This window comes from Manis pentadactyla, chromosome 4 (genome assembly GCF_030020395.1).
Source record: "Manis pentadactyla isolate mManPen7 chromosome 4, mManPen7.hap1, whole genome shotgun sequence".
Taxonomy (NCBI): domain Eukaryota; kingdom Metazoa; phylum Chordata; class Mammalia; order Pholidota; family Manidae; genus Manis; species Manis pentadactyla.
The window spans coordinates 19,207,130-19,214,040 of record NC_080022.1 but is presented as its reverse complement, the minus strand read 5'-3'; the positions used below and the strand labels follow the sequence as shown (position 1 = coordinate 19,214,040).

The following is a 6,911-nucleotide window of genomic DNA, read 5'->3' as shown; positions in this document are numbered from 1 at the left end:
TCTAAATACCATGGGGATTTACTTTTAAGTTTTACTTTTTTAATTACCCAAGATAAAGATATGCATTGCAAAAAAAAAATGTGGAAAGGTATAGAAAGATGCATATATATAGGAAACAAAAACAAAAACCACTCACAATCCTTCCACCAGGCAACCACAACTTTACTTTTTGGCATGTTTCCTTCCATTATTTTTTTCTTCTATCTCTGCTGTTAGGGTGATCAGATCATACTGCATAGATAATATTCTATTTCTTTGTGTTTTGTTTCTACTTACAGTTATAAGCATTTTCCTGTTTCACCAAAATATTTTTGTAACATTCTTTTTATGATTTTGTGATCAGTGGTATGTGTACATACCATAATTTTCTTAGCTATTCCTCTGTTGTTGGACTTTTGAGTTGCCTTCATTTTTTTTCACTATGATAACACCTCAGTGAATATGCTTTTGTATAAATCCTTGTATGAAATCCAACAGTTCCTTCAGCTAGATTCTTGAAAGGAGAATTACTGGATCTAGAGGTAGGATTTTAGTGAATTTATTTTTTAAAGTTGAATTTTGAATTGCTTATATGTACACATGGTGCTAATGTGTACATATGAGGTACTGAAGGTTACACAATGAAACAAATGTCTTTCTCCGACGTGGTCCCTCAGCTGTGGTTTTCCTTCTCAAAGGCAACATTATTATTACCTGGTTTCTTGTATATCTTTCATAGAAAAACACACACACACATATATTTCTTATACATACAGAAATAGTAGCACAACAGATACATACTTTTGCAGTTTTCTCTCTTAATATTTCTTGATGATTGTTCTATATATAAAACAGGAACTGCCTCGTTTTCTAAAACATTGCATATAATTAAACTCATCAATTCTATTGATACTTTTTAAGCTCTTCCCCATCTTTTGCTATAGGAGCAATGCAGTAATGAACGCCCTTACAAATACACCTTTTTGACTATGTGCTATTACATCCATTGTACAACAGTTTTCTTTAAGTGGAACTGCTGGGTCACAGGGAATGGGTCTTTCACATAGACAGCTTTTACATTTTATGTTGCTAGCTATCGCTATCTCCCTAGAGGGTGCCCATTTCCTCATTAAAGGGTAGAGACAATTTTTAAAGCTCTTGATTCAAATGGCCAGACTGCTTTCCAGAAAAGTGTCACCTTATTTACACTCTCACCAGCAATACACCAGGGCCCTGTTCACTCCTTCCCACTGAGTAAAAAAAAGCATGGTGATGTTGGGCGTGTTTGTTCTCAATTACCATTTTCTTCAAAAGGATCTGTGCAAGATTAACAACAGTGAGCAAATAGTTAATTTTTAAAACTTTTTTATTTAAGAAGAATCTAAAAACACGGGACCTGGGAGAATTTCCTATCCCCCTTCTGCCATATATAATGTGCGATCTTGGGAAATTGCTTATCCTCTCTGAGACTGTAATGTCTCAGAGTTGCCAAGGGGAGGGAATGAGATAATACAGTTAGTACAGTGCTTGGCACATAGCAAGGGATCAAAAGGTGGTAGCAAAGAAGAAATGCTTGGGCAAAAATGACGTCCATCCAAGTAATCCCAGCTGAGTAGAAGAGATCCTTCCAGGTCTGAAAAGTCAGCTGGGTGGTGCCAGCTTTGATCTTTCCCTCAAATTCGCCCTCTCGTCTTTTCTGCCTTGAAGAGGAAAAAAGAAATCTGGCTACCTGCACCTGGGGAGAAACACCCGTACTAGGACTGGTTCTTAGGAGAGGCTGAGGTCTGGGACCTCACCCTGATTCACTTTATGCACCTCGGAGGAGCCCCAGCGGCCTTTGGTCTTCACCCTCCACGGAGGTCCCTGCCCCGGGGCTCCCACAGCCTGGACGGAGCCTGGGGAGTGGGGGGTGCTGACCCAGCCTTGCATTCCCGACGCAAAGCTAACAGCGGGCGGCGGCTGCCGGGGCCGCCCGCGGTCCCGTTTCGGAGCTGCGGCGGCTGGGAGGTCCCTGTGAGACCTCATTAGTGCTCTTCTCTGCAGCTCGTGCTCCCTTGCAGCCACGGAGGTGCTGCAGGAGGCAGAGAGGGGTCACCGGGGCCGGGGCCGGGTGCTGCAGTCGGGCCTGGCGAGTTTCCGAGTGACCACCTGGGCTCCGCACCTCCACAAGTCCCTCCCGCAAACCCAGCGAGGCTGGGCCTCCCTCTTCTCCCAGAACGGGCCTGCTGCGCTGGACGTTCAGCGGCTGGAGACGCCATTTCTGTCCCCACCCTTGTGTGGGAAGGGCCAATCACAGCCCTGGTGTGGGGCTACGGAGCTGCAGGTAGAAACCGCCTAGGGTGGGAGAGCACTCTGTGGAGCGAAGCGGAGCCATTTTCTGGGAGGATGTGCAGTCATTTCCACTCACAGTATAATCACCATGTTGGTTAATTTTAGCCACTCCCTCCCCGCCCGCCCCCTACACCTCAGTCGCTCCTGGATCTTCCAGGGAGAACTGATGGGGACAAAGATTGTGCCACAGGGAATCAGTTGACGTGGAGTCTGGTCGTAGCCTGCTAACCTAACCTGCTCTATGACCCCGAGAAAGCGGTACAGCCCAGGCCTGACTCCTCACCCGTAAAAATGCAGGGGAAGACTAAAATCAGACCAGGTCAGGTATTGGTGAGGTTGCAAGAAGTAGATTCTTTCAATTTGCCCTTATCTGGTAAAGCTGAAAATATTCATACCCTGCGCTCTAAGAATTCTATCCTCAGTTTCTGCCCTGCGGAAATACACATGCACTCTATGAGATTGTCCATTGCAGGACATATCTAATGGCAAACCGCTGAAAACAGCCCGATGGCCATCAACAGGGAAAGCAAATAAAATAGGGTCTATATTCATAATGGGTCACTATATCACACAAAGAATGAATTAGGTTTATTTATGCAAGGATGTGGATAGAACCCATAGTATAATAAATAAAAACAAAGTTGCAGAATAATACATACAACGTAATACAATTTTTGCAACATATCAAACAGAACTGTGGATTTTCTATGGTATATTCAAACATATGTAAAAGCAATTTTTTTTTAAGAAGACTAAAACAATATGCTCCTAACTCACAAGAGTCGCTTCCTCTGGGGAGAGGGGCAGGGAATTGGAATAGCTAGTGGAAGTAAAAGGGAACTTCAGCTTTCTAATATTCTAATTTTTTTTTTAAAAAAGACAGTGTTTTCATACATTACTTGAGAAATTTGAGAAACAAATATGTCAAAATGTAAACAATGGTTAATTTGATAAAGAATGTCATTGTTTTTTTCTTTGTACTTCCTGGAGTTTAATTGTTTTAAATGTGGTGAAGGGGTTCGAGAGTGACTGTGCGATCTGTCAAAGCCCTTAGCTCACAGAGCCAGCAGCCTTGTGATTCTAGGTCCTGGGCATGCCTGAAGTCTTAGTCCCACCCTGAAGGGTGCTACTATGCTCTCGCCCAGCCCACTCCCCAGTCTTGACCCCAGTCTTACCAACTGAAACCTGAGGGCTCCAGCCAGGGCAGAGCACTTGCCCTTCACTACTGTGCTAGGCTCGCTCTCTCTTCTGATCATTTAGTTGCCCTTTTCCCCTCTTCCTGACACCTTCTTCCCCTTTCTCTCAGCCTGCAAACTTCCTTCAGGTCCCATCAGCTCCTCTGGCCCTTCCCCAGGAGGCCTTACCTGCTCCCGGTCCCCCAAGTTAGCGGCGGCTACCTGTTCTCCCTCGATAATCTGAGCTGGTTGCCTGTTCACGGGAGCTCTTGGGACCAGGGACTGGCCTTCCTCATTCCTGTACTCCCAGGGCCTCCTACAGCGCCTGACACCTCAGGAGCTGTTAAGTGAATAGACAGCCAGGACCAACAGCATGCTCTTTTCTGGGCTGTTTCCTGGTATTCATTCTAGAGACTCTGAAACTCTGGGGGTTCCGCTTGCTCCAGGTAAGAGGCAGATCCAAGATTTAAACTCAGAGACTCCAGCTCCAGAGCCCACACTCCAAACCATTATGCTCTGAGCCTCTAATGTGTCCAGTCTGTTCATGAACCAAATACGTATTGAGAGCCTACTATGTGTTAGCACTGTTCTATAGTAAAGAAGAAAATGGACACAGCCCCTATTCTCATAGATCATACATTCACACCAGGAGAGGGGGTGGGGAGACACAGAAAATAGATCATTATGTGATTTGCTTACTTGTGATAAATGAAATATACAGGACAATAGGAGGAACAAGTTGGAAGGCAGGGGAAGACCAGGAGTTCAGTTTTAAACACATTTAGTTTGAAATGCCTGTGAGAAAACCAAGAGAGGATGCAAAACAGGTGTTGGATAAATAAGTCTGGAGTCCAGGGCATAAGCCCAGGCTTGATATATAAAATCGGAAGTCAGCAGCACAAGTGGTAATAAACCGTAGGACTGGCTGAACCTGTCAGGGGCATAACTGGGTACAGAGAAGAGGTCCAAGTACCGAGTTCAGCTATACTCAGCAGTGTCAGAAATGAAGAGGAACTAGCAAAGGAGACTAAAAGGGTACAGGCAGTGATGTAGGAGGAAAACCAGAAGAGTAGTATAGGGCCATGGAAGCCAGGTGAATAGGCTTCAAGGTCAGCCACGGCAAGGATGATGAGAGCAGTAACGCAGATGTCATTAGTGATCCCGGCAAGAGCAGCCTGTCAGTAAAGTGGTGGAGGAGGGTTTAAAGAGAAAAGGCGGCGAGGAGTTGGAGACAGCAACAAAGACGGCCTTCCCAGAGAGCACTGTTATGGAGGGCAGAGGAGTGGGGGGCTCTGGAAGGAGTGGGGGGCGGTTAAGGTGGAATGAATTGCAGTGTGTATACATGGTGAAAGGAAAGAGCCGGTACAGTGGGAACACCTGCTGGCGGAGGGGATTTGAGACAGGAACGGGTCCCCAGATCCTCCTTTCCATGTTCTACCCCTCCTCTTTCTCCATCTTTGTTTCCCTGTGTCTTCTCCTGCTCTCCTGTCCTTGCCACACTTTCTCCTCTTGTAATGAGCCACCATTTCTCCTCTTGTAAGGAGTCAACCTTATCTCCACCAGCACACAGCGCAGCAATCCTCTGTTCCAGGAAGGATTTGCCAAATGATCTTGACCTTTCTTCATACAAAAGCAGAGTCCATCAGGCCACCAAAGCAGGATCGTGTCTGTCCTATGAGAATGCGTTGATCACCATAGGCCCCAGGGCCTGTCTTGCCTGTTGTCACACTACCAGTATAGTTACCTTTTCTTTGGTGTGTATCTTGTGAAGCCAGATGGACTATAAGGTTGTTAAGGACAGGGACTCCAAATGAAGCTTCTTTGGGTCCCTCATGATACCTAGCTGGGTGCTGTGCAAAGAGTATTCATTTAATCAACGTTTATGGAATACCTGCTCTGTGCTGGGGTCGGTGCTAAGTGTTTCAAATCAACAGTTCCCACCCTTAGAGAACTCACGGTTCATACAGAAGACAGACATGTAATCAAATAATGTCAAATAAACTGTCAAGTGCTAGACTAGAGAAACATAGGGTGCAGAGAAGGAAGAGATTAACTCTATGCAGGAGTGGATGGGAAGACTTCACAGAGGGGATGGCAAGGACAGGGCGCTTGAAAGATGGCCTGGAGTTTCCCTATGAGCTGGAGGGGAAAGGGCGTTATGGGAGAGGGAATCTGCCAGATCACAGAGGTGTAGGACCGCACAGCACGTTTGGAAAAGGGCAAACCTTTTGATATGATTGTACAGTGGGTGAAGGTGTGGCAGAACAGTGGGAAAGGATCCTGGAGAGACGGCAAAGGGTTGGATTGTGGAGCGCCTTGTGTGTCATGCCAAGGAATTTAGCCTTTAATCCCACAGGAATTGGTAAAGTGGAAGGACGGAACCAAATTTTTAGAGAGAACATTGTGATGATAGTGGAGCAGAGGTTGACTTACTTTTGACAATCATATTAGAAAAAGTTCCCTTATGCTTAATTATTTGCCGATAGTTAAACATCAGGAGATTTCACAAGAAGTCCTAAATTCCAGCTTTTCTAGTCACACAATGTTCCAGGATGGCCATCAGCCAGAGTGAAGGGGAAGCCCCCTGTTAGAATGAATTATTCATGTTGCCCCAAAAGATGTTGAAGTTCAAGCCTCTGTACCCAAAAATGTGACCTTTTTTGTAAATTGGGTCTTTGCAGACGATTAAGTTAAAATGAGGTCATCAGGGTGGGCCTTAATCCAGTATAACTGGTGCCCGTACCAGAGGGGATATTTGGACCCAGAGACAGACACATAGAAGGGAGACAATTTGAAGTTGAGGAAAGAAAGCCATCCCCAAGCCAGAAGCAGCTGAGGCTGCCAGAAGTGGGAAGAGAAGCCCGGCAGACTCTCCCTCCAGGCCGCAGAAGGCACCAATACATTTCTGTTGTACAAGCCACCCAGTGCGTGGCCCTTTGTTACCGCAGCCCAAGGACAGTAATGACCCCAGGCCACTCGCTTGGATGGCGCGGCACACGCCAGTGAGTTGACTTGGCCGGTGATCCTCAGAATGGATCTGAGGGAGAGGGCGGGCCGAAGCGCAGCTAGGAGGCTGCCGCGGTAATCCGGTCGGGTGGGTCCCCGAAAGCCCCGCAGGGCTGATACTTACTAACTGATGCAGCGGTTTAGCGATAAGCCCCTGCAGGTCTCTAAATCAACCCTGAGTTCCAGGGATACATCCACTCTTCTTCCCTGTGGGTATTTTCTCTTGTACAGCATCCCGCCCTTCTCCACCTGCCAGCTCTGCCACCCCCACCTCCCGGGCCTGAATTCTGCTCAGTGTACACTTTCACCTACCTCGGAAGGGGTGTGATTCCGGCAGCCTTGGTTTCGACTTCCTGTGACAGCTGTAACCTCTGTTCTCACAGAACTGCTAAGATTGCTGATCAATGCCAAGTGCTTGGA

At 46.5% G+C, this 6,911-nt stretch overlaps 1 long non-coding RNA gene across 1 annotated transcript; it reads right to left on the bottom strand.

The window, feature by feature from the left end:
- Positions 1 to 212: 212 nt before the first annotated feature.
- On the bottom strand, positions 213 to 6,911 carry LOC118927066 (uncharacterized). Its single transcript, XR_005030703.2, has 3 exons — positions 6,616 to 6,911; positions 5,230 to 5,335; positions 213 to 1,679 (listed from the first exon to the last, which is right to left on the bottom strand). It is a non-coding gene; the product is annotated as an uncharacterized LOC118927066 (long non-coding RNA).